The sequence below is a fragment of the Anolis sagrei genome, chromosome 1, assembly GCF_037176765.1.
Source record: "Anolis sagrei isolate rAnoSag1 chromosome 1, rAnoSag1.mat, whole genome shotgun sequence".
NCBI classification, from domain to species: Eukaryota; Metazoa; Chordata; class Lepidosauria; order Squamata; family Dactyloidae; genus Anolis; species Anolis sagrei.
Genome location: NC_090021.1, coordinates 262043760 through 262071102, shown reverse-complemented (window position 1 = coordinate 262071102; position 27343 = coordinate 262043760). Strand labels below are relative to the sequence as shown.

Below are 27343 nucleotides of genomic sequence, written 5' to 3'. Positions count from 1 at the left end.
AAAAATTGTTTACCATACCTGAGAACAGTGTTAGATCAAACAAACGCTGGCCACATGGAAACCTTGGACTTACACCATACAGGAAGGAATCATAGAGTTGAAATAGGGAGAAAAGCAGAGTAATTGAACCATAGATGAAAATTTATAAAGAAGTCCTTAAAGCTTTGAATTCAGGAAACAGGAAAATAGCAACTTTCCAAAAACTTTAGGCAACAGCATATCAAAGTGGTCAGAGGTGTATACAATAAAAGTTATAAAAATCTTTGAAAATTGAATGTTTATTTAAAAGACAACTTGCAAATGTGTTAATCAACAGAAATGACTACAATGATAAAAATACCAAGAATTAAGCACCAGAAAGATCAAAAGGTGTGGATCTTTAATGGATGAAAATCCAATAAAGGAAATCCTGACTCAATTGAAAGCCATTACCAATGGAATGAAAAGCATGCTGACAAGAATGGAGGAAAAATAATGCAGGCAGAAAAACACCTAGGAAAGGGTCAGCAGGACATGAGAGAAGATATGCAGCAGATGTGAGATGCAATGGGTGGTAGTTTGAAGCAACAGGGGCAGCAAGAACAGAAAATAAAAATAATGGAAGAAACATAAAAGAAGATGCAGGTGGTCTTCCGGAGGAATTCAGCTGAACTTCAGAGGTTGGATTATTTGCAAAGAAAATATTCCTTGAGACTGGAAGGAATCTCTGAATCAATTGGATATGGTAATTATGGAAGTTGTGGATAAAACCCTTGATAAAAATGGCTGGGATAGAACTGAACAGGATCTTCAAAGTCCATTCTCACTATGCAATAAGGAATAAATTCCCAAGATATGTGATCATGTGGTTCACAAGAAAGAAAGTTGGAAGTGAATGCCAAAGATGTGATTGTGATAGGAAATACCATGATTGCTATACTAAGAATCCCCACTACAGATATTAAAGAAAAGAAGAGACTACTTCTTCCTGACAATAAACTCAAGAAGAAAGGCTATATGATCCGATGGGAAAATCCAGAAGGTATGATGGTATTATATAAAGGGCAAAGATACTGGTTCACATCGATCATGAGGGCCAAAGATTTCTATGAAAAAATTTAAAGAGATTTAGACTCATGGGGAAGATCAGAAGAAGAACAAGCCCAAGTGCATCCAAAAAGAACACACAAAAGTCAAGCAGACCAGCACCCTAGAAAACAGATAGAAATGACACTCCACAGGATGAAGAACAAATGGATGATGATCACACACTGTTACAAGAATGAGGGCTCTAAAGATATTCTCATTAAATATAAATTGACTGAATTCATCAAAAAGAGGAAAAAAGTCTTTCATTATGAGAAGACTGTTGATATTATAGTGCTACAAGAGACAAACATTGAACAACAGAACAGGAAATACTTAAAAAAGACTGGGAGAAGAATTTATTTCAGTGGGAACTTATAAAACAAATGGCCTGGTATTGTATATTCTTAAACTCTGGTAGCCTCAAATGGTTAAGACAGACACAGAAAGATGGTTTCTAATGATAATGATATAATTACAAACCAAGAAAACACTCATTGTTAATATTTATTATGCTAACAGTGCAAAAGCTTCTTTCTTTGAAAATCTTTGGAAAGAGCTTAAGTATACAGATATGATTTTGATGGGAGACTTTATTGTGGATTTCAATGTGCATAAAAAAACTATATAGCCAATTCAAGAAGATCAAGGAAAATTACCAAAACCTTCTGGAATAGAGTCAAAGAACTTTCAATCATAGAGATCTGGAGGTTCTTACATCTTTTTTTAAAGGACTATACACTCTTCTTTGACAGACACAAGTCATGTTAAATAATTGATAAAACTTATTTAAAAGGCACAAATACAGCCAAAGTTATTTCAGACCATTGCCCCAAAACAGTAGAAATCTCAATGCTAAGAAAATATTTTATATGTAGCATTAATAAAGGTCTATTGAAAAATCAAGAAAACCTTGATAAATGTAAGAAAGGGATGAAAGAACTCTTCCAAATAAATACACATGCACTTATTTGTTGTGTCAGGACAACAAGTCAAATTATATTACATTTCTAACAGAACAAAGCAAACAAACAGACAAAATACAAAATTTTGAGTTTGGTAGTTGATTAAATTTCTTTTGACCAGTATCTGGCCACTTGGAGTGCTTCTGGTGTTGCTGCAAGAAGGTCCTCCATTGTGCATGTGGCAGGGCTCAGGTTGCATTGCAGCAGGTGGTCAGTGGTTTGCTCCTCTCCACACTTGCATGTCGAGGATTCCACTTTGTAGCCCCATTTCTGAAGGTTGGCTTTACATCTCGTGGTGGTCAGTGCCTTCCAAGTCACCCAGTCCTCTGTGTGCCCAGGGGGGAGTCTCTCATTTGGTATCAGCCATTGGTTGAGGTTCTGGGTTTGAGCCTGCCACTTTTGGACTCTCGCTTGCTGAGGTGTTCCAGCGAGTGTCTCTGTAGTGTCTCTAAGATCTGTAGATCTTAGAAAACTATTTCTAGATTTAAGTCATTGACGTGCTGGCTGATACCCAAATGGGGGATGAGCTGGAGATGTCTCTGCCTTGGTCCTTTCACTATTGGCTGCTACTTCCCGGCGGATGTCAGGTGGTGCGATGCCGGATAAGCAGTGTAATTTCTCCAGTGGTGTAGGGTGCAAATACCCCTTGATAATGCGACATGTCTCATTAAGAGCCACATCCACTGTTTTAGTGTGGTGAGATGTGTTCCACACTGGGCATGCATACTCAACAGCAGAGTAGTACAGCACAAGGGCAGATGTCTTCACTGTATCTGGTTGTGATCCCCAGGTTGTGCCAGTCAGCTTTCGTATGATATTATTTCTAGCACCCACTTTTTCTTGATGTTCAGGCAGAGCTTCTTGTAGGTAAGAGCACGGTCCAGAGTGACTCCCAGGTATTTGGGTGCACTGCAATGCTCCAGTGGGATTCCTTCCTAGGTGATCTTCAGAGTTTGGGATGCTTCTCTGTTCTTGAGATGAAAGGCACATGTCTGTGTTTTGGATGGGTTGGGGATCAGCTGGTTTCCCCTGTAATAGGCAGTAAGAGCACCTAGAGCTTCGGAAAGCTTCTGTTCTACCATCTCAAAGCTCCCTGCTTGAGCGGTAATGGCACAATCATCAGCATAGATGAAACTCTCTGTCCGTTCTGGTAGTGGCTGGTCATTTGTGTTGGTGTTGAACATGGATGGAGCAAGCACGCTCCCCTGAGGCAGGCCGTTCTTCTGTTTCTGCCATCTGCTTCTCTGGCCCTGGAACTCAACAAAAAAGCTCCTGTTTTGTAGCAGAATGCACATGCAGAAACATCTCCAATAATTTTATAGGGCAAAAGTGAAGCCTACATGAGAGGAAAATTGATCCAGTTAAATTGAATAAATAGAAACAAAAGAAAAGAGTGTCAACTGTCAAACAGACCTATTTCATTGCTGAACACCGATTATAAATTACTAGCTTGGGAACCCGGCAGTGCCCAGGTTATTTGAGAAAGGCATTGTTTGTTTTGAGAAGTTCAGTTATGTGTAGCAGTTGCAGTGGTCTTTGGAAGTGACTGAAGGTGCTGCAAGTCCCATTGTCCATGGCAAGTTTGGTCCAAATCCATTGTTGGTTGGGTTCACAGTGCTCTTTGGATGTAGGTTAACTACAACTCCTATAAATCAAGGTCAATTCCCCCAAACCTGGTAATGGGGTTTTTACATGCCAAATGTGGTCCAGGTGCATTATCGAAGTGTCTTGGACCTGGACCACATCAAGTGCTGTTTCTTGAGGTAGGGTGAACCTAAACTTCCATCCTGTTGAGTCAGTCCCTCAAACCCCTTCAGTCTATTCAGTTGCTGATCAATTCGTCTGTGTTTGCTGTGTGCCATAGGAAAGGGTAGGAAAGGGTTAAGGGAGAGGCGGTGGGCAGGATTGTGCAAATTCTTCACAAGGAACTCTGGGATGCCTGCCTGTAGTGGAGGAAACATGTCAAATCTGGGATGAAATTCTTCCCAAATGAAAGCATACCTTGGGTCATAAGCCATAGTGTTTGGGGAGGACATTGGCAGCATTTGGACTACATGTTTACTGTGCTCACTCTAACCTGCAATGTCAGTGAGGGAGTGCCTTTGGAGGCTTCTCATCACTTGGCACTATAGCCTGTTTGTGGAGGCCAGAGGCTGTCTTTGTAACTGGACACCTCCACCACATAAACACATACACATTTTTCAGTTTTATTATATGTAAAGATTTACCACAATACCTTTGATTGCTAATTCCTGAAAGGTATCAACAATAAGGAAGTCTAACTTTGTTTGATGTGGGGAGTTCTCAGTCCCATTCTGGGGTCTATGCTACTGACAGTTGTCTTACAATCTATGCTTTGCTGTTTATTCCTTTGCTTACCTATTCAGTAGTTTGGAGCAAATCCATCGGACTTAAATTGGTCATACCCATTTTTTAAAAAAATATTTCCATTTACTTTCTATTCAGTCACCAAATGGGAGATAGAGAAAAGCACAGTCACTTAATTATTCTGACTATGTAGTAAGCATTTCTAATTTAAAAAAAGGAAAGCAATGGGTAAGTGGAGCCATTTTACAGCATTTGACTCTGAGATGTATGGTAATTGCTGCCTTTATGCAGGATTTTCTAGAGAGGAAGGCTGTTGATTTTCTGATCCTTCTGTCAGATGGGGGTGACTGGGAGGTTCCAGGGGCTGTTTGCAAATGTCATTGAAAACAGAGCACCTTTTTAGAGATATGTCAGCCTGTAGCAGCATCTTCCCATTTATTTGAGAAATGGCACAGCAGGGTTTGACCTCCACAGGGGAAAGATTGGGCTTTAAAAGTCCATTATTATGAATTGACAGCACCACCAAAGGCGAGCTGATAAAAATGAAGTGAGCAGCTTCCTGAAGCCCTATATGCAAATACAGATAATCTAAATAGAAAATGTATTCTTGATTTTTTGACTCCAAGCAAACATGCTGCTGCATTGCACAAGGATGGAAGGAGGTAGATCCACATCAGTATTTATTTGATGGTTGTAGAGAAGACTGCATTGGGTGAATATGCAATTGTATAACAATCACTACCTTAAAATATATTATATAGGGGCATAGCAACAACACAACATGAAAAAAGTAATAATTATGAGAAAGAATAAGGCCTTTTGTTCACCTTTATATTGTTCTCCTAAGTATCATTATATTTCAGGATGGTTGACTGATAATGAATGGGAGAAGTAAACCTCCACCCCTATCTATTGCATCAGGTGCCATGATAGCAGTTGTGGTGGCCAGACTGAAGCTTCCAGATCACTGCAAGAACTAAAGTCTTGAGGATCCCAAGATTCACTGATCTCAGTGAATCTTGGGATCCTCAGTATGCTTCAAATGGTTCATTGTATCAAGTATTGCCTAATGGAATAGGAAAATGGGGCAAGGGAGTGTACAGCAGACATGTTTACTTTATATAGTAGAGAAAATAAACCAAAAGGAATTAGTACAGCATTGTGATTGTGAATAACAACCACAAAGTTACAACCTAAGATTTGGTTGTTGATGATGTGCTTCAGATCAGAGAGATGGGCCAAAACTAACAAAATGAAGTTCAACAGTGACAAATGCAAGATACTCCACTTAGGCAGAAAAAATGAAATGCAAAGATACAGAATGGGGGACAATGTCTGGCTCAAGAGCAGTATGTGTGAAAAAGATCTTGGAGTCCTCATGGACAACAAGTTAAACATGAGACAACAATATGATGTGGCGGCAAAAAAAGCCAATAGGATTTTGGCCTGCATCAATAGGAGCATAGTGTCTAGATCTAGGGAAGTAATGCTACCCCTCTATTCTGCTTTGGTTAGACCACACCTGGAATATTGTGTCCAATTGTGGGCACCACAATTCAAGAGAGATATTGACAAGCTGGAATGTGTCCAGAGGAGGGCGACTAAAATAATCAAGGGTTTGGAGAACAAGCCCTATGAGGAGTGGCTTAAGAAGCTGGGCATGTTTAGCCTGAAGAATAGAAGGATGAGAGTATATCTGACAGCCATGTATAAATATGTGAGAGGAAGCCACAGGGAGGAGGGAGCAAGCTTGTTTACTGCTTCCATGGAGATTAGGACAAGGAACAATGGCTTCAAACTACAAGAAAGGAGATTCCATCTGAACATGAGGAAGAACTTCCTGACTGTGAGAGCCGTTCGGCAGTGGAACTCTCTGCTCCGGAGTGTGGTGGAGGCTCCTTCTTTGGAAGCTTTTAAACAGAGGCGGGATGGCCATCTGTCAGGGGTGATTTGAATGCAATATCCCTGCTTCTTGGCAGGGGGTTGGACTGGATGGCCCATGAGGTCTCTTCCAACTCTTTGATTCTATGATTTTATGATTTCCAAGTTAAGGTGACACTCAGGCAAATCTATCATAGGGTTTTCTGGGGTTGATTTGTATGAGGGCAATGGATTTTTATAAGGACAATATGATATTGACAATGTTATTTCTGACATCTTTTCTAATTATGCCAAAAATTGAAATTTTGAACAGTTTTTTTTAAAAAAAAATACCCAGCAGCCACACACTGAGTTGAAAGTATTTCATAGAGATGTCAACATGCCTCTTGTGCAATTGTTATCAGATCACATTCCATTACTGTATATGTGAAACTGCAGGGTTTTTTTAGTTCCATTATCATCACTTTCCATTGCTTCTACTGAACTTTCTTTTAAAATATAAAACTTTTTATAACCTCTTTTTTATTTCACCACACTAAATAATTTAGTTCCATCAGAAAATATGATCACCTCACTATATTGCTATAATTCCAGGGTTTTAGCATCAGTAGAATCTTTCTGCCTCAGGCTTGGCAGATATATGTGTTTTGCATGTTCTTATGGGAAATCCTGCATCTTGGAACATGTACACAAGTTGTACTTTCAAAGTACTGTAGTGAGGGGGCAGGAGAAGGAAACCTCATGGGTACTTTCACATGCATTCAATAGGGTTTGACATATTTTATTATTTTGCCATGGTAATCAGATTGCTTCCTGATTCTGCCAGTTGTTCCCATTATTTGAATGCAGTGATACTGTGTTTTTATTGTTTTATAAAAATATATCCTCAAGTAGCCAAATAATTAATAAATAGCTGCCTGCCTGCCGATCCCACTACCCTACTTCCTGCCTACTTCCGTACAGTGGCCCTTATTTCTCATGCCAGTAAGGTAATGCTCAAGATCCTGCAAGGAAGAATCCAGCAATACATGGAGAGAGAGAGTTGCCAGATGTACAAGCTGGGTTTAGAAAAGGCAGAGGAAGAAGAGACCAAATTGCCAATATCCGCTGGATAATGGAGAAAGGCAGGGAGTTTCAGAAAACCATCTATTTCTGTTTTATTGAATATTCTAAAGCCTTTGACTGTGTGGATCATAACAAATTGTGGCAATTTCTTGGTGGTATGGGCATACCAAATCACCTTATCTCTCTCCTAAGGAATCTGTATAAGGATCAAGTAGCAACAGTAAGAACTGATCATGGAACAACAGACTGGTTCAAGATTGGGAAAGGCGTATGGCACGGTTGTATACTCTCCCCCAACCTATTCAACTTGTATGCAAGGCTGGGGTGAAAATTGCTGGAAGAAACATTAACAACCTTAGATATGCAGATGACACCACTTTGATGGCCAAAAGCGAGGAGGAGCTGAGGATCCTTCTAATCAAGGTGAAAGAAGAAAGCACAAAAGCTGGGTTGCAGTTAAACATTAAAAAAAACCCCAAGATTATGGCAACAAGAATGATTGACAACTAAGAAATAGAGGGAGAAAACATGGAGGCAGTGACAGACTTTGTATTTCTAGGTGCAAAGATTACTGCAGACGCAGACTGCAGCCAGGAAATCAGGAGATGCTTGGGAGGAGAGCAATGACCAATCATGATAAAATAGTGAAGAGTAGAGACATCACACTGGCAACAAAGATCCGCATAGTTAAAGCAATGGTATTCCCCATAGTCACCTATGGATGTGAGAACTGGACCATAGGGAAGGCTGAGCGAAGGAAGATAGATGCTTTTGAACTGTGGTGTTGGAGAAAAGTGCTGAGAGTGCCTTGGACAGCAAGAAGATCCAACCAGTCCATACTTAAAGAAATAAAGTCTGACTGCTCATTGGAGAGAAGAGTAGTAGAGGCCAAGATGAAGTACTTTGGCCACATCATGAGAAGAAAGGAAAGCTTAGAGAAGACAATGATGCTGCGAAAATGGAAGGTAAAAGGAAGAGGGGCCAACCAAGGGCAAGATGGATGGATGGTATCCTTGAAGTGACTGGATTGACCTTGAAGGAGCTGGGGGTGGTGATGACTGACAGGGAGCTCTGGCGTGGACTGGTCCATGAAGTCACGAAGAGTCGGAAACTATTGAATGAATGATCAACAACAACATCCTGCCTAGCAACAGCTTTGGGATTACTGGTTAGCAGCTGAGAGTAAATGAGGAAAAGTATCAGAAAAGGTGAGGTACAACCATCTCTAGGACAGAAACTCTTTTTGAAACATTAAGCAGGAAGCAGACAATGAGAAGGAAGGGCTAGGGCCAAAGGAGGAAACAGAGACACCTTGATATGCATGTAGCAAGATATCATAATTAGGAAAATGCTAAACTCTTCCAGAACAGTTATTTTCAGTGCACATTAATTGCATTCATGGTTAATATGAATTGTACTTTGGAATGGTCCCTGATCTAAAAAAAATATATGAAAGAATGCTGATTTATTCAACATTATAGATAGGTAGAGGCTGAAAACTGTATGTACGTAGCAGTGTTCTTAAAGCTGCCACAAGAAGTTGTTAGTAAAGAGCATTGTCCAAATCCGATCTTTCAGCACACTCAAGCAGATTGACAGAAGAGAATGCTAGTAAATGCACACTCCCTCTAAACCTAGTTTGAAAAATCTCATATTACAGAAGACCAAATACACTTGTGTTTCTGAAGATCTCACTGGTTGCTGGTAATCTGAAGAGAAAGAGTAGGGGTCAGGATAGCATGTGTTTGTAAGCACTCTGCCCCTGTTGCATTGTGCTGGGGATCTGGATTAAGGATATTCATTTTTTCCTTTTTGGTGTTCTTTAAAAAAAATTTCTCCTGTACCAGCAAAACCCTGCAAACAGCCAACTCATTATAGCTCTATTCATTCATTGAAAGAAGACTCATGTTAACTTGGTCAGAACAAATCATACCTGCCTGAATCTGAGTAAAATGCCTAGATTGGCACTGATTGTGGGAAATATTTTTTTCAAAAAGAAAAGACAAGGAAAGGGGGAAAAAAAGAACATGATTCTTCTTGTGCAACAACCTCACAATGCCCATTTCTTAATACTTGGGAAATGTCACTGTTTTAATTTCTGCTGTGCTTAACCAAATAATGGCATTACACACTTTACCTTTCTTTTTTATGAGGCAATGAGTGTTAGCACTTTTATGTAGAATCTCCTCCCCTTTCATTTAGAAAGAACTATTTGCATTCAGTCCCCAAACTATAATAACATTTTATGCTGACTATATGTTTTTTAAAGTTTCAAATTACTATATAGCCTGATTTGCTTGGGTAGACATTTTCTACATAGTAATAGTTTACTAAAACTCAGAGGACAAGAACTGATATACGGCACAGTGCATCTTGGATTATATCATTTCAGCCTGCAAAACAACTGATACCAGGTTTTTGAATACCCTTCAACATGAATATTTCCCACATAAGAAATTGCATGAACAAAATTAAACATAAACATTTACCCCCCTGTATTCAGCTTTTCTAGACATTGCACTGAAGGTAGTGTTTGCTTCAGTGGTGTTTTTTCTATCATGTGACAGCATGCAAATATAACTATACTGGTATAAATTCAAGAAGGACTATGCCCCTTGTCATGTCATAATTTAATGAATCCATAGTTATAATGATAGATGTTTATTTAGTCCATTAAAGGGGTAGCAGAAACATCAATTCATCTTCTTCTGATAGAGATGAAAGATTGTCATAAATCTCTAGTGTTTTACTTCCTTTTAAGGGGGTGCATTTCACTATTGAACAAAATCATCACCACCAGAAAGGCCTTCCTAAAGTTTGGTTGTAATTTCATTTATTGCAATAATCTGAATCTATTTCCTATAGAATACTGTAGTTCTGTTAGTACAGTCCAGAGTTGCATTAGGTTATTTCTTTGACATCATACCCTTGACTCATATTTAGTATAATCTATTATGACTTCTAGATTCTTTCCACAAATACTGCGATCAAGTCAAGTGTCACTCAACCTATATTTGTACATTTGATCCCCCCCCCCCCCCACACACACACCTATAAATGTAGTACATCAGATTTATCTAAGCTTAAATTCATGTTATGTTTTCTGGTCTAGTTCTCCAAACTGTTAAGGTCACCTTGAATCCTAAATTAGTCTTCTGAAATATTTGCTATGTCTTCCAGATTAGTGTCATCTGCAAATTTGATGAGTATTCTCTCTACTCCTTTTCACCCTAGTACTTCTTCATTTATATTTTTAAAAAATTAACCAACCTTGAGCCTGGGACAGAACCTTGCAGCTTCCCATTTGTCACTTCTATCTGACAAGGAAACCTTGATGCACACCCTTTGAGGTATGACACACCAACCAACTATAGCTACCACATAGTAGATCATTGAGCTCATGTTTTACCAGCATCTGCAGGAATGTTCCAGTGAAACGTGTTAAAAATATAACTGAAATCAAAATGCACTATATCCACAGCATTCAAGATACTCTCCACAGCAATTTTTATTCTGCCAAATCTGTAACACTAGGAAAAAAGGGAGATAAAATTGATCTGGTATGACTTGTTTTTAAGAAAAACACACTAGTATTTGGGAAACTCATCATTATTTCGTAAGTGCTGAAAGACTAACTGATTAATGCTATATTCTAAAACCTTCGTGGAATCAATACCAAGCTGAACAGCCAGGAATTTCTCAGGTCTTCATTCAAGCCTCTCCCTTTTTTAAATGGGCAGCATTTTCTCCCCATGCTGCAATGACTTCCCAAGCTTTTTCGAAATGAAATAATATTTAATCATTTGTAAGCCCAGATCCAGTGCCTCCAGCAAAGGATCACCGCCTTGTCGGGGCGCTGGAGCTTGAGCACCTCAATGATGTCATGAGTGAAACCGTGAAGGGACACCCAAGACGGGACGGTTGTGGCAGAGAGGTCAGACCAAGTGTGATCCCTGGGGAAGGCAATGGCAAACCACTCGAGTATCCTTGCCAAGAAAACTAAATGGACCAGTACAAACAGAGATATGTCGGTATGCCATTGGAAGATGGGACTCCCAGGTCGGAAGATGGCCAAAATGCTACTGGGGAGGAGCAGAGGATAAGTTCAACTAGCCCCAGATGTGATGACGCAGCTAGCTCAAAGCCGAAAGGAAGGCTAGCGGCCGACGGTACTGGAGGCGAACGACGAATCCGATGCTCTAAAGATCAACACACCATAGGAACCTGGAATGTAAGATCTATGAGCCAGGGCAAATTGGATGTTGTTATTGGTGAGATGTCAAGACTAAAGATAGACATTCTGGGGGTCAGCGAACTGAAATGGACTGGAATGGGCCACTTCACATCAGATGACCACCAGATCTACTACTGCGGACAAGAGGAACATCGAAGAAATGGAGTAGCCTTCATAATTAATAAGAAATTTGCTAAAGCGGTGCTTGGATACAACCCAAAAAATGACAGAATGATCTCAATTCGAGTGCAAGGAAAGCCTTTCAACATCACAGTGATCCAAATATACGCCCCAACCACAGCTGCTGAAGAAGCAGAAGTAGATCAGTTCTATGAGGATCTGCAGGAACTACTGGATAATACACCAAACAGAGACATTATTTTCATTACAGGAGACTGGAATGCCAAGGTGGGAAGTCAAATGACAACAGGGATCACAGGCAAGCATGGTCTGGGGGAACAAAATGAAGCGGGACGCAGGCTGATAGAATTTTGCCAGGAAAACTCGCTGTGTATAACAAATACTCTCTTCCAACAACCTAAAAGACGGCTTTACACATGGACCTCACCAGACGGTCAACACCGAAATCAGATTGACTACATCCTTTGCAGCCAAAGGTGGCGGACATCCATCCAGTCGGTGAAAACAAGACCTGGGGCTGACTGTAGGTCAGATCACGAACTTCTTATTGCCCAATTTAGAATAAAACTAAAGAGATCAGGGAAAATACACAGACCAGTTAGATATGATCTCACTAACATTCCTAGCGAATATACAGTGGAAGTGAAGAACAGATTTGAAGGACTAGATTTAGTAAACAGAGTCCCAGAAGAACTATGGACAGAAGTCCGCGACATTGTTCAGGAGGCGGCAACAAAGTACGTCCCAAAGAAAAAGAAAACCAAGAAGGCAAAATGGTTGTCTGCTGAGACACTGGAAGTAGCCCAAGAAAGGAGGAAAGCAAAAGGAAACAGGGATAAGGGGAGATATGCCCAGTTAAATGCGCAATTCCAGAGGTTAGCCAGAAGAGATAAGGAACTATTTTTAAATAAGCAATGCATGGAAGTGGAAGAAGACAACAGAATAGGAAGGACACGAGACCTCTTCCAGAAAATTAGAAACATTGGAGGTAAATTTCAGGCAAAAATTGGTATGATAAGAAACAAAGATGGCAGGGACTTAACAGAAGCTGAAGAGATCAAGGGAAGGTGGCGAGACTATACAGAAGATCTGTATAGGAAGGATAATAATATTGAGGATAGTTTTGACGGTGTGGTGAATGAATTAGAACCAGACATCCTGAGGAGTGAGGTTGAATGGGCCTTAAAAAGCATTGCTAACAACAAGGCAGCAGGAGACGACGGGATCCCAGCTGAACTGTTTAAAATCTTAAAAGATGATGCTGTCAAGGTGATGCATGCCATTTGCCAGCAAATATGGAAAACACAAGAATGGCCATCAGACTGGAAAAAATCAACTTATATCCCCATACCAAAAAAGGGAAATGCGAAAGACTGCTCCAACTTCCGTACAGTGGCCCTTATTTCTCATGCCAGTAAGGTAATGCTCAAGATCCTGCAAGGAAGACTCCAGCAATACATGGAGCGAGAGTTGCCAGATGTTCAAGCTGGGTTTAGAAAAGGTAGAGGAACGAGAGACCAGATTGCCAATATCCGCTGGATAATGGAGAAAGGCAGGGAGTTTCAGAAAAACATCTACTTCTGCTTCATTGACTATTCTAAAGCCTTTGACTGTGTGGATCATAATAAATTGTGGCAAGTTCTTAGTGGGATGGGCATCCCAAGCCACCTTGTCTCTCTCCTGAGGAATCTGTACAAGGACCAAGTAGCAACAGTAAGAACTGACCACGGAACAACAGACTGGTTCAAGATTGGGTAAGGCGTACGGCAAGGCTGCATACTCTCACCCAACCTTTTTAACTTGTATGCAGAACACATCATGCGATGTGCGGGGCTGGATGAATGCAAAGCTGGGGTGAAAATTGCTGGAAGAAACATTAACAACCTCAGATATGCAGATGACACCACTCTGATGGCCGAAAGCGAGGAGGAGCTGAGGAGCCTTCTAATCAAGGTGAAAGAAGAAAGCGCAAAAGCCGGGTTGCAGCTAAACGTCAAAAAAACCAAGATTATGGCAACAAGAATGATTGACAACTGGAAAATAGAGGGAGAAAATGTGGAGGCCGTGACAGATTTTGTATTTCTAGGTGCAAAGATTACTGCAGATGCAGACTGTAGCCAGGAAATCAGAAGACGCTTACTTCTTGGGTGGAGAGCAATGTCCAATCTCGATAAAATAGTAAAGAGTAGAGACATCAGACTGACAACAAAGATCCGCCTAGTCAAAGCCATGGTATTCCCTGTAGTAACCTACGGATGTGAGAGCTGGACCTTAGGGAAGGCTGAGCAAAGGAAGATCGATGCTTTTGAGCTGTGGTGTTGGAGGAAAGTTCTGAGAGTGCCTTGGACTGCGAGAAGATCCAACCAGTCCATCCTCCAGGAAATAAAGCCCGACAGCTCACTGGAGGGAAAGATACTAGAGACAAAGTTGAAGTACTTTGGCCACATCATGAGGAGACAGGAAAGCCTAGAGAAGACAATTATGCTGGGGAAAGTGGAAGGCAAAAGGAAGAGGGGCCGACCAAGGGCAAGATGGATGGATGGCATCCTTGAAGTGACTGGACTGACCTTGAGGGAGCTGGGGGTGGTAACGGCCGACAGGGAGCTCTGGCGTGGGCTGGTCCATGAGGTCACGAAGAGTCGAAGACGACTCAACGAATGAACAACAACAAGCCCAGTGCATGATATTTATCATGCTTAGTGACATCATCAGAAGTTGCCCCTGTCCCTAGATCTCATGTTTTACCCTGAAAATGAATTTGCCCTTATAATGAATTGTTTCATTGATTTTATGCTTAGTTATATGGCGGTGATTTGTGATTTGGTTTATGTATATAAGGTATTGAATTTTACCTAGCGTAGACCTTGACCTAGGGCCCTTCCATGCATGCCTTATAACCCAGGTTTAATAAAGTTTGGGGGATGGGTGGGTGACTAAATGATTTTTATCCAAAATGCAGGAGGAATCAGGAGGAATTGGATTAAGGGCTGGAAAACATGTGTTACAAAGGTGCCCTTTAAACCCGATTCCACTTAAAAGAAATGCAGCTTTCCATGCCTGTGTATCCATGTAGGCATGGAAAATATGTGCTTTCCTTCCCTCCCCCTGTAGATTCCCTTCTTGCTCCCCATTTCCATCTCAACTTATCAGAGGAAAGCTCTGTTTCACGCCTGGAGCCTTTTCAAATAACTTGCTCCTATTTTTATCTCATTTGAGTTTTTTAACATTTTATCCTGCAGATGCGGCCTACCCACTGTTACTGTGATTGTGTTTATTGGAATGTTATTTTGTTATTGTATTCATATGTTGTTGTTTTTTATGTGATTTGGATGCTGTTGCTTATGTTTTGATTTTATTTTGCTGTAATATATTGACCGGGCTTGGCCTCATGTAAGCCGTCCGAGTCCCCGCTGGGGAGATGGCGGGGTATAAATAAAGATTATTATTATTATTATTATTATTATTATTATTATTATTATTATTATTTTCCTCTCTTCCTCCTCCCTGGAAGAGATATCCCCCTCCCCAAAGCCCTTCTTTGGTTCTTCTGAGGGGGGAGGGAGGAAAGAAGACTTCAAGCCTGAAATGGGGCCTTCCTCTGGTAAGTTGAGAGGGAAATGGGGGGGAAGGGAGAGGGAGGCTGGCAATGTCCTTGCCTACCCCTATTAATCTCAGATCAGCACTGGAGAGCATGTAGCCCCCCCTCCCCCAAATCTCAAGATATTTATTTATTTTATTTTATTTCACTTACTTATACCCCGCCCTTGTCACCCCGGGGGGGACTCAGGGCGGCTTACAGTGGAGGCACAATTAGATGCCCAAATCCATTGACAGTAGTACAAAATACAAGAATAATTCAACAATTAATTAAAACATCAATACATAATAAAATAATAAAACAATCTCATGCTAAAACAATCTCAAGCTCAGGGTTCAGAGTCCATATTTCGTTCCATTCCATTTATCCATATCTATTGTCAGATCCTTAGTTTAGTTGTTAGAATGACCAAAGGCTTGGTCCCACACCCAGGTCTTCAGTTTTCTCCTAAACGTCAGGAGGGAAGTCGCCGATCTAATCTCCCCGGGGAGTGAGTTCCACAGGCGGGGGGCCACCACTGAGAAGGCCCTGCTCCCAGTCTCCGCCAGCCTCACTTGTGAAAGTGGCGGAGTCGAGAGCAGGGCCTCCCCAGAAGATCTTAAACTTCGAGATGGGACGTAGAGGGAGATCCGTTCAGACAAATACACTGGGCCCGAACCGTGTAGGGTTTTGTAGGTCAAAACCAGCACTTTGAATTGTGCTCGGAATTAGATCGGCAGCCAGTGGAGCTGACGCAACAGGGGGGTGGTATGCTCCCTGTACGCCGCTCCGGTGAGCAATCTGGCTGCTTCTCGCTGGACTAGTTGAAGTTTCCGAGCAGTCTTCAAAGGCAACCCCACGTAGAGTGCGTTGCAGTAATCCAACCGGGATGTGACAAGAGCGTGGACCACCGTGGCCAGATCCGACTTCCCAAGGTACGGGCGCAGCTGGCGCACAAGTTTTAATTGTGCGAAAGCTCTCCCGGCCACCACTGAGACCTGGGGTTCCAGGCTCAGCGGTGAGTCCAGGATCACTACCAAGCTGCGAACCTGCGTCTTCAGGGGGAGTGTAACCCCGTCTAACACAGGCTGTAACCCTATACCCTGTTCGGCCTTCCAACTGACCAGTAGGACCTCTGTCTTGTCTGGATTCAATTTCAATTTGTTAGCTCTCATCCAGTCCGATACAGCTGCTAAACACCGGTTCAAGGTCTGGACAGCCTCCTTGGTGACAGGTGAGAAGGAGTGACAGATTTGGACGTCATCTGCATAGAGATAGCATCTTAGTCCGAAACTCCGAATGATCTCTCCCAGCGGCTTCATGTAGATGTTAAATAACATCGGGGACAAGACTGAACCCTGTGGGACTCCACACGACAACGGTTGTGGGGCCGAACAGGTGTCACCCAGTAACACCTTCTGGGACCGTCCCTCAAGGAAGGATCGAAGCCACCGCAGAGCAGTGCCTCCGAGCCCCATGTCCATGAGGCGGCCCAGAAGGATACCGTGATCGACGGTATCGAAGGCCGCTGAGAGGTCCAGCAGAACTAACAGGGACACACTCCCCCTGTCTAGCTCCCTGCGTAGATCATCTACCAAGGTGACCAAGGCTGTCTCAGTTCCATGTCCCGGCCTAAAGCCAGACTGTGCCGGGTCTAGATAATCAGTGTCTACCAGAAACCCCTGGAGTTGTGTTGCCACCACACGTTCCATGACCTTGCCCAAATAGGGGAGATTGGAAACTGGCCGATAGTTGTCGAATTGAGTGGGATCCAGTGATGGTTTCTTCAACAGCGGTTTGATAATAGCTTGTTTTAAGCTCGCCGGAAATTTTCCTTCCTGCAAGGAGGTATTAACCATCACCTTCACCCACTCTGCCAAACCCCCTCTGGCTTCCTTGATCAGCCAGGAAGGGCAGGGGTCTAGGATGCATGTGGTGGGTCGCACCTCTCCAAGGATCCTGTCCACATCCTCAAGCTGAACCAATTGAAAAGAATCCAACAAAACTGGACAAGCAGATGCTCTCGTTACATCCCCCGAGACTGCCGTTAACATGACGTCGAAACCTGACCGAATCCGCTCAATTTTATTCGCGAAGGATCGAGCAAATGCTTCACAGCGAGCCACCGAGTTATCTGAGGCCTCGCTTTTTGGCGGATTTAACAGGCCCCTGACAACTCGGAAAAGCTCCGCTGGACGATTCTTCGCTGATGCAATATTAGCTGTAATGAATATTTTCTGGGCAGCCTCTATTGCCACACCGTAGGACCTTAAATAGGCCCTCAGGTGTGTGTTGAGCTGGATTGGTGGGATTCTGGCGCCACACGCGCTCTAGCCTCCTCTTCTTTCGCTTCATTGCTGCCAGCTCCTCAGTAAACCAAGAGGCTGGGTTAGCTCGGTTACTCGAGAGGGGGCGTTCCGGAGCGATGGTGTCGATTGCCCTAGTCAACTCACTATTCCAGCCAGAGACCAGAGCATCGACAGTATCGCTAGCCAAGGAGGTGGAGAAATCCCCAAGAGCCATCAGGAAACCATTTGGATCCATAAGCCTCCTGGGGCGGACCATTCTAATGGGTCCACCACCCCTGCGGAGGTTAGAAGGCACAGTTAGTCTAAAACTGATCAGGTGGTGATCGGTCCATGGCAAAGGAGCGATGGTCGGCTCCTCCATCCCGTCACCCTCATCCCATCCCTGGGTGAAAACCAAATCTAAGGTGTGTCCGGCACTATGGGTGGGACCAGATATTAGCTGGGACAGGCCCATGGTTGCCATGGCGGCCATGAAGTCCTGAGCCGCACCGGAAAGAGAGGCCTCGGCATGGATGTTGAAATCTCCCAGGACCAAAAGCCGTTGGGAGTTCAACACCATGTCCGAGACCACCCCCGCTAGCTCAGGTAGGGAGACTGTAGTGCAGCGGGGTGGTCGGTACACTAACAGAATCCCTATCCTGTCCCGGTCACCTATCCTAAAGCCGGCACACTCAAAGGAGGATGATTGTGGGATGGGACACCTGATCAGTGGAATAAAGTCCTTATAGACCACTGCGACTCTGCCTCCCCGCCCTCCAAGCCTTGGTTGGTGCTGAACAGAATAGCCTGGTGGACAGAGTTGGGAGAGATTAACCCCTCCCCCCTCGTCTAGCCAGGTTTCCGTTATACAAGCCAGGTCGGCTCGTTCTTCTTGGATTAGATCTTGAATAATGGCCGTTTTTCCGTTTACCAACCTGGCGTTGAGCAGCACCACCTTTAGCTTGGAGGGGCCACCATCCTGGCACCTCAGCTGTATTTTGTCGGGAGTAGGTTTTAAAGTTGCCAATCTGTTTTTATTAGTTTCGGGTCGAATAGTAGCGTTTATTTTTGGAGTTACCAATGTCCTATTGAGAATTTTGGGCCGAATTTGCTTCTGTCTTTGATTTCTGACATCTTTAGGGGTTGCCGAATTGCTGCTATAAATTTTGGGCCGAAATGGAAATTTTAATCTCCCTTTCCCGTATCTCCCTCTACCCATCACCACCTCTATGGCGGCTCCCCCACCCGTGGTCCCACCTCCCCCGGGGACGTTCCCTCCGTTTCCAACAGTTGTAATCTCAGTAATAGGTGCATGTTTATAATTATGATTATTTCTCTCTGGGTCCCGATAATCCCACCCCTTAGCGCTATCTATTCCCTCCAGTGTATCAGAGGCAATGAAGTGCCCTTGTGCTAAGGTTGGTGTAAAGTGCACTTGTGCTAAGGTTGTTATAAAGTGCACTTGTGCTAGAAATTGGAGGGATATCAATAGCAGCAAAGATCGAGTAAACATTGGCATAAAATGATATACTGATGTTAGCAATAAGTGTGCTTACTCCAAATAATAGAGTGGGAGCCCAGAGTGCAGAACATAAAGTGCAATTGACATGATACTTTGGACCGTTTAGTAATGGTATGGGTTCTAGTAGAAAGGACCTAAAGTGCTTAGATTAAAGTGACTTCGTGCTGAGGTAGTTCTAAAGTGCAACTAATGCAGAAATTACTGACTTCTATGAATAGGTTCACTATCCAGCCACTAAGTCAGACAGACAGTTTGCACCAAGGAAACCCAGCTTCCTGGGCCCGTGGAGTAACAAGCCGGCACCCAGGGGTCAGGTCCCCCGGTTCTTCTTGACCGTCTTGGGTGGGGATGACCCAGCAGAACAGATTGTAGTCCGCATAATGAAGGCAGTATATGCAATTATTGCTAACTAGCAGCACCGTTTACAGGTTGTCCGTTGTATATAGTATAATAGATGTTATTTGCACTTTTTATCTTGGCCACAAAGGGCAGTATAGAAGGAATGAATGTCCAGTTCTTTGGTATGGAACTCTGCGGATTACATTAAAACCCTGAGTCATGAGCGGACAGAACTTCCGGCTTTCCGTTTAGGCTCAGCTGTCCGTGATGTAAAGTCTTATTTTGAGCCCAACGGCCGCAATGTGATGTTAGTTATTACTATTGCACTGTTATTACCCTATTGTTACAATAATGGCACAGATCACGGAAAAATCCTATATACACTGTCAGCAATCTTACATAGCCAGATATCAGAAGTTTTCCCTTCTGCTGTCCGGCGTAGGACCGGCTCTCTCAGCGGCCAGGCAGCAATGGGCACACAGGAGGGAAAGGGGGGTCTGGTCAGCTGCTCCCCAACCCTCCGCCAGAAGTGTAAATCGCAGTGGTGGCGCCAAAGAGGTGCGGAGGGATCGCGGTCCAGGAAGCACCAGGAACTCAAGCTCAAAACAAGGCCGCTCCGGGGGCCTCCGCCAGGCAGGAACGTGGAGGCAACAGAGAGTGCCTGCGGCCCAGCTAGCAGCACAGCGTGGCTCGCGAGCCGCAGCACAGGCCCCGCCCCAGAGCCCCTGGTCTTAAAGGGGCCGCAGCGAGGCCGTGCCGCGGGAAACACGCCGGGATGGAGGCGGCAGATCCAGCGGCACGCCGGCTCCAGCTGTCCGCGGGCCAGCACAGCGCCCTCAGTCACACAGATTGGCGATCGGGCCGGCGATCGAGAGAGCAGGCTGACTTCGGATCCAGCAGCCTCGAGGCCCAAACCCAGGGTGCTCCGGCCCAGCCCTGGATCGGCGCAGATGGAGAAAGGGCAGCCCGTCTGACGCCGCAACACCGTCCTCCTGGTCTCTCTCCGATGGCTCCTGGTGTCCCTCCAATGGTCTCTGATAAGGTGAATCCGGGAAGGCCCGAGCAATCGGTTGGGAGGGAGCGTCAGGCTGCGATGGCGGTGGTAAAGCTTGCCTTCGCTCTACCTCCTTCTTCTCCCCTCTTTTTCTTCCCTAGTTTCTTCACCAGTCAGCGCCTCAAGGCCCCCTTCAGGGTCCCGAGTTGCTGCCGGTTCAGAAATCAATGCTGGGTGACCAGAAAGGGGGTGGATGGATTCGATTTAGCTCGGATTAGCGGTCTTCTCTTACCCGGGTAAAGGATTGCTGCTAGCGTGTCGCCATCTTACTCTTTTGACTATATGTTCTCAGCATCAGCTCTAACATCTTAGCATAAATTTCATCTGATAACTAATTCCACATCCAGACTGAGCCCAGGCTAATTGTGTTTCAAATAATGCAAGAGAAGGGATATCATCAATATTAATCAAGATGCAAAACAGTGCCTGTCACTGTCATGTGGTCAGAGCTCAGGAAGACCAAATAGCACTCCAGCAATAAACAAGAATGCTCATTTGCTCTTCACCACAGGTTCCCATGACTGCCCTTGATAAATTTAACTTGTCATCTGGTGATGTTTGTTGAGTACAGCTTTAATAAGTAAAGATGACATCATTATTCATCATGCTGTCAGCAAGCTTCTGCTGTAATCACCGCTAAAACTATGCCTGGGGATGGGAAAAGACAATGCTTGACTCCATAAAATGACTCTGCTCATTTGAAGAAAACTGTTCAGGCAGATGCCATTTCTTTTAGAAATGTTTAACTCCAAGCCTCCCTCCACCAACGTGTATCTGAGGACCAGGGGAACAACATAGTTTAGCTGAATGTAAGAGATGATATGCTCAGTTTCTAGCATCTCCTATTTAAAAGTTCAGATAGCTGATAAGGGGAAGGAACACTATACAAGAGATGCAAAAGAGCTACTGCTACTAGTCAGAGTGGGGAAAAATGGGACATCTGTACAAATGGCCACAAACAAGGTGTTCTATCAAAGTGTGCTGTCTAGTCTCTTGATCGAAATCAAAGTAACTTGACAGCAGTTGATAACTTTCTTGATACAGACAGAAAAAAGCAAACTACCCACTATGTTTTTGTCAAAATTGAAGGATTGTTCCCAGTTACAAGATTTATAAGGTTCTTGAATTTTAAAATGTTAGTGTAGTGGTGTTCATTCGCTAAAATCAGGTAGCCTGAGTGTTCATTGGTTCACTAATCATAACATTACATCACAGTGTTCTCATGCTTTCTCCTGGAAAACAGTCTTGATTCACATTCCGTGTCTTGGACGACTACCAAACTCCCAGCTTATATCAGTCCAGGTGCAAACAGTTTCTTACTGCTCTTCTCACACTCCAGCAGAACTCTAATTCCTATAGAACAGATGTCTGACCAAATGGTCTTCATATAAAGCAATATATATCATTCTATATCCCATAACACAATAGTTGCATGCCATTGATGATGATATTTATGGCATGACATCTAGGGTGTCATTTTTGGTGTTCAGCTCCCCAGAAATAACATATTCTAAGGTTTACATTCAAGTAGCTTGAATGTTAATGTAAAGGAGTTTCCTAGGGACAATTCCCAGTCTCTTAATCTGCAACTTGTGTGTCCCATTGGAAACAAAGAAACTGAAGCCAAAGCAAGTAGATTTACACTACCTTGTATCCCAGGATCTGATCCCTGATTATCTGCTTTGAACTGGATTATGAGTCTCCACTTCCAGATAATCTGGAATCAGATCCTGGGATATAGAGCAGTGTAGAAGTACACTCAGCAGGGGTCTCCTTGGTTAATATGCTGTAAAATCATGATAAACACAGAATGAACTGGTGACATATCTTGCAGTTTGAAAACCTTACTACTTCATGAGACAGGGTGATTTTAGCATCCAAGGATGCTTGCACCCCATCTGGGGGATGGAGACCAACATCAGGCATCACACAATATTGTGTGACTTCTGATGTAGGCCTTGTCTCCAACCATGATGGGGGAGCTGCATGTGGGGCAACAGATTCACGCCGCTGCTCCCTCTTTCCTTGCAGAAGCACGGCAAAAATGGGACCCTTCACCTAGGCTTTCTGATGAGGTCCTTAGTGAGCAGTTAGGAACAGAATGTCCCTTCCCTCCAATATTATCACATTATACAGCAAAAGAAGCAATTTATTTTCAGAGCAATTACTGATGAATGTAATACTTCCTGTTTTATCAATAGGTAGATGAATAGTAATAATAATACAACTTTATTTGTATACTGCCCTATCTCCCCAAAGGGACTCAGGGCAGTTTCCAACATATAAGGCAAAACATTCAATTGCCAAGAAGAAATTCCTACGTAGAGATTAAAATAAAAGCATCATAAAACACAAAAGACTACTAAAACACAACAATAAAAATTTAAACTGATGAAGTCTTGTAGTACACTGTTCATCTGAGATGCGGAGTGTCATGTTCTTGCCTTAGGCTAAGCATGTCCTTCTCTCTGTTCACCGTGACAATGCAGGTAGCTTTTTATAGTCCACATTAACTTTTTCCCATATTAGCTTATAATTAACTAAAACTCTCCTTTGGGGCTCTGTAATGACCTTGTTGTTCTTTTCCCACTTGGTCTGACTTGTTCTGAATTGTCTGAATTGGTCTGCATTGTTGTTCTGACCTTTCACCATTGTATTTGGATAGAAAATTATTTTTGTACTGCTTCCCATTGTTTCCTGTCTGGAAATGTGCTCTGTATTCACTTAGGGTTAGATGAAATGTACTGGATCACTCAAAAGCCAACAGAAATGACCAATGGAAAGACTGGATTCAGTACTAGATAAGTGACGCTGCTGACTTAGAGAGCAGATATTGTATGAGCAGGTTGCAAAAAAAAGCTGAAAACACTATCACTTTGCCTGAATCGCCCAAAGCTATCTTGTAGTGTACATGTGTGATTAAAATGAGTGTCCCATCACAAACTCTCTACTCTGGTCAAATTGTGAAATGTTGAGTTTGCTTACAAAGCTTAATTTGTTTTGTATTAACACATAATAGAATTAATAGTGAACATTTTATACCTTCATTCTAAATGACTGGATGCATGACTTCTGCATTGAAGCCCACCATGATCTGTACAAAGCTTCAGAAACAACACATAACTAAGAACATCCTTGGTAAAGCCAAACACTCTCCAGGTATAAAACAACTAAACAATAGCCTGTGCCAACTGGCCCTTGGTAAAACAAACAGGAACTATTTTGATAGTACTGGAGAATATTAGGCTTGTGCAATTTGGCTGAAGGGTGATCTGTTTTTGGTATCCAAATATAATTGAGTACCCAGATCAGTTTTCGGGAGCCTCCCAGAAATTGGCTAATGGAAAAATTAGGTTTTGGCTAAGCAGCTGAAAGATACAGGGAGATGTTATAAGTTCCCCTTTGGCGGCAGTGGGGAACTCAAGAGGCTCCCCTTTTCATTCCTGGGATCCTTTCCTGTCTTTCTTTCAAGGGAGTCTGGGTTTGAGCAACAGGGTTAAGAAAGCCTAGAGAATATGTTTTCAAAGTCTTACATGAGCTTTGATTGAGGAGAAAGCTAATCAGGATATAACATAATAAACCTTATTTTATTTTTACACACATTTTTCTAGATTTTTGTGGATAATTTCAAACAAAATTAAGGGAACATACTAGAATTCTGTATGAATTCTGCATTCTCATCACAATGATATTGTAGTTATTTTCCTCTACCTCACAGTACCAGACCCACCTGCACCAAACAGCTTGAAGCAATTTATCATTGCAGAAGGAGCCACTTTCACTGGGTAATAGACGGGAACAAGTTAAAATGTGTGTGAAACAAGATGCTATGTGCTGTCATTACCCAAGAATTGTGTAAAATACACATGAGGGAATTCAAATGTAAACAGTGCATGAGAATTACTTTTGTTCAGTCCTTAGTAAAAACATTGATTCAAATAAAATGTGTCTAATTTACAAATCAAACTTTCAGGGTTTCCATTAGGTGCTGGACCTAAATCTGGCTTTATGTATAGAATTAAATCAACTTTCTATTTTAGCTGCTGAGATGTTTTACATGTATAATATCACAGTATTCTATTATTAGTTATTAGTAAATTTACATTATTAAATGCATAAGGTTTTGGGTTTCATATATTTCCTACCACTACAAATGTATTCTTTTCTGAAATACATATTTCAATTCTGTAAAAAACAGAACCAGGCTTTCCAATTTAGGGCTGGAATCCTGTTGGTGAACTACACTAGCGTTTGTATTTTCTTCAAGGTAACAAGGGAAGTCAGACAAAATCTACAAGCTTCAGAAAGCCTAGGTCTTCCATTCCTTATTTCATTCATCACTGTGGCACAGACAACCTTTTCCCTTTCTTCTTCCTATCATGTTGTAGTTTCAGTGTTAGCAGCAAAAAGGGCGGAACAGCAGGGGAGATGAAGAGTGGAAAAAAAATCAAGGCATGCATCCAGAGTTATGCTGGCCTCTGTCCACACAATTTTGTTCCCCTTTCATTCCCTACAACAAGATCACTTTTTCTACCAAGAAAAATTTCCAGACTTTTGTAGAGTTTCCAGACTCTAGACCAGGGGTCCTCAAACTAAGGCCCAGGGGGCAGATGCGGCCCTCCAAGGTTATTTACCCGGCCCTCATTCAGGGTCAACCTAAGTCTGAAATGACTTGAAAGTACACAACAATAACAACAATCCTATCTCATCAGCCAAAAGTAGGCCCACACTTCCCATTGAAATACTAATAATTTTATTTTTGTTGAAATTGCTCTTCATTTTAATTATTGTATTGTTTTTAAGTGTTTTTTGTACTACAAATAAGTTATGTGCAATGTGCATAGGAATTCATTCATGTTTTCTTTTCAATTATAACACAGTCCTCCAACAGTTTGAGAGACTGTGACCTAGCCCTCTGTTTAAAAAGTTTAAGGACCCCTGCTCTAGACAGTCAGAAGTGAAAACCCAGAATGGATTGGAATAGTGTCCATGATGGAAGGACTTTCATCAACTGGCAGATCATTGCATCTTGGGCTTAATTTGTTACTTAGATCAAAATACATATATCTGAATTCATAAAAGTTTTCCAAATACAATCAGTTTGTGACATTACCTTGAAATTTACTAGTCATCTGAAATTACTTAAAAAGGAATAATTATGTTTGTCATTGTCTTCAAGGCTCTTGGGTGAAGGATACGGTGAGGTTGTGGTTTCTTCTCTGTCCTCATATGATTTTGATGTAACTTACACTACTTTTAAGAATCCAGCAGGAGTTATAAAACCAAACAAAAAACAAAAACATATTTGAAATAGATCTGTATTTTTATGATATTACCTTTATCTGTATCTGAGGACTATTTCTTCATAAAGCATGAGTTCTTAAGATATAACTTTTTGTCTTTTGCCAATGGTTATTGTTCACTCACCCCATTCTATTAGTGATTTCTTCTGCCTACACTGTTGTGCTTTCAGAAGTTTGCTTAATACAGGATGTGATTTGTGACATGTGTCTGTTACTTGAAAGACAAATTTTCTCTCATATCCTTTCTCTACCCCCACCCCTGGTCTTTGAGTTGTAATGTTTTAGATAAAAAGGGAGTAAATGTGAAAGTTGCATATTGCTCCAATCTGTGTCAATATTAAAGAGAGATACACTAGCATTAGGAATTGCCAAAAAAATATTCCAGAATGGCAAGATGACAAAAGCATCATATTGACTGTCTTTTTAAATAAAATAAAATAAAATAAAAAGATCTAAAGTAATAAAAGCCATAGCCTCTAACACCATTTATCCCATTTGAAGGATTCTGTTAAATCTTGAAAGCCAAATTGAACCCCCAGGTTTGGAGGACAAGAGGAAGAGAAACTTGTATTCCCATCCCTTTGTGCCTCCTTCTAATGTAAGTAGTTGAAGACAAATATTAGACTTATGTTTTGAAAGATGATACCTGGGCTTTAATTTTTAATCTAGTGTGCAAATTGGATAGACCACTAGGCTTTGAATGGTTCTGGACTCAGGGCCAGTTCTACCTCCTGACAGACTGAGGGTAACTAGGTTTGAACATGGTAAAGGGCCGAAAGCCATTAATTTTGTTATAAATACATTACAACTGTAAGAACTTGAAAAAGGTGTATTGGGATTTAGTCTGCATTGGGTGCAGAAGACCGGTTTGCTGGTCCCGGATGTGTGAGGCCAGTTAAATTGAGGTTAGGGAACTCATGCTCGATGTGGATAGAGGGAAGGGTAAGGATCAAGCCTATTTAAGAGCTGCTCCAGCCCCTTGTCTTCCTCTTGGATATTTGTTGGCCCACTCTCCTGTCCCCTTTCACAGTTTAAATATACTGGTCACTTCAGGACCAGGTTTTTCCCACTTCTTAAGGGTTTTTCACCTATCTTATATGCGAGACTTTACAATTGGCTATGGGTGGTGCCTTAAATAGGTCCCTATTGGCAGTGTATTTGGAGGAGAATTAGATTTGGTTAGCACTATTGGCACTGTTTTTAATGTAGGATGAGTACCTAGAACTGCCCATGAAAGTTGCTGTCCTTGCTTGAAGTTGCTCTCTGAGTTTTTTCCAATGGGCCACAGTCCACTAGGCTTGAGGTTTGACAAACTGCAGTCAGCTGTTCAGTCCTGTTATTCCATCAGTTGATCAGCAAATGGGATTGTCTACATCAGCACTTTCTCCTTTATATGAGACCTATCCAATCATGTTTCCTTGTGTTGATGATCTAATTCATATAATTTCAGAAATATTTGCACTCAACCCTGAAGGCTATTTTTGCCCCTAGGAAAATCAACTTCCAGGAAAGGATTTTTGATCAGAAAAACAGGAAATAAGCCTGGATTATGCATAACAAATTTAGGGTGTTACCACATAG

At 42.3% G+C, this 27343-nt stretch overlaps 1 protein-coding gene across 2 annotated transcripts in view; it reads left to right on the top strand.

Moving 5' to 3' along the window:
• Positions 1–27343, top strand: part of LUZP2 (leucine zipper protein 2) — a 462834-nt gene that overhangs the window by 308229 nt on the left and 127262 nt on the right. The gene's annotated exons all lie outside the window — the stretch shown is intronic.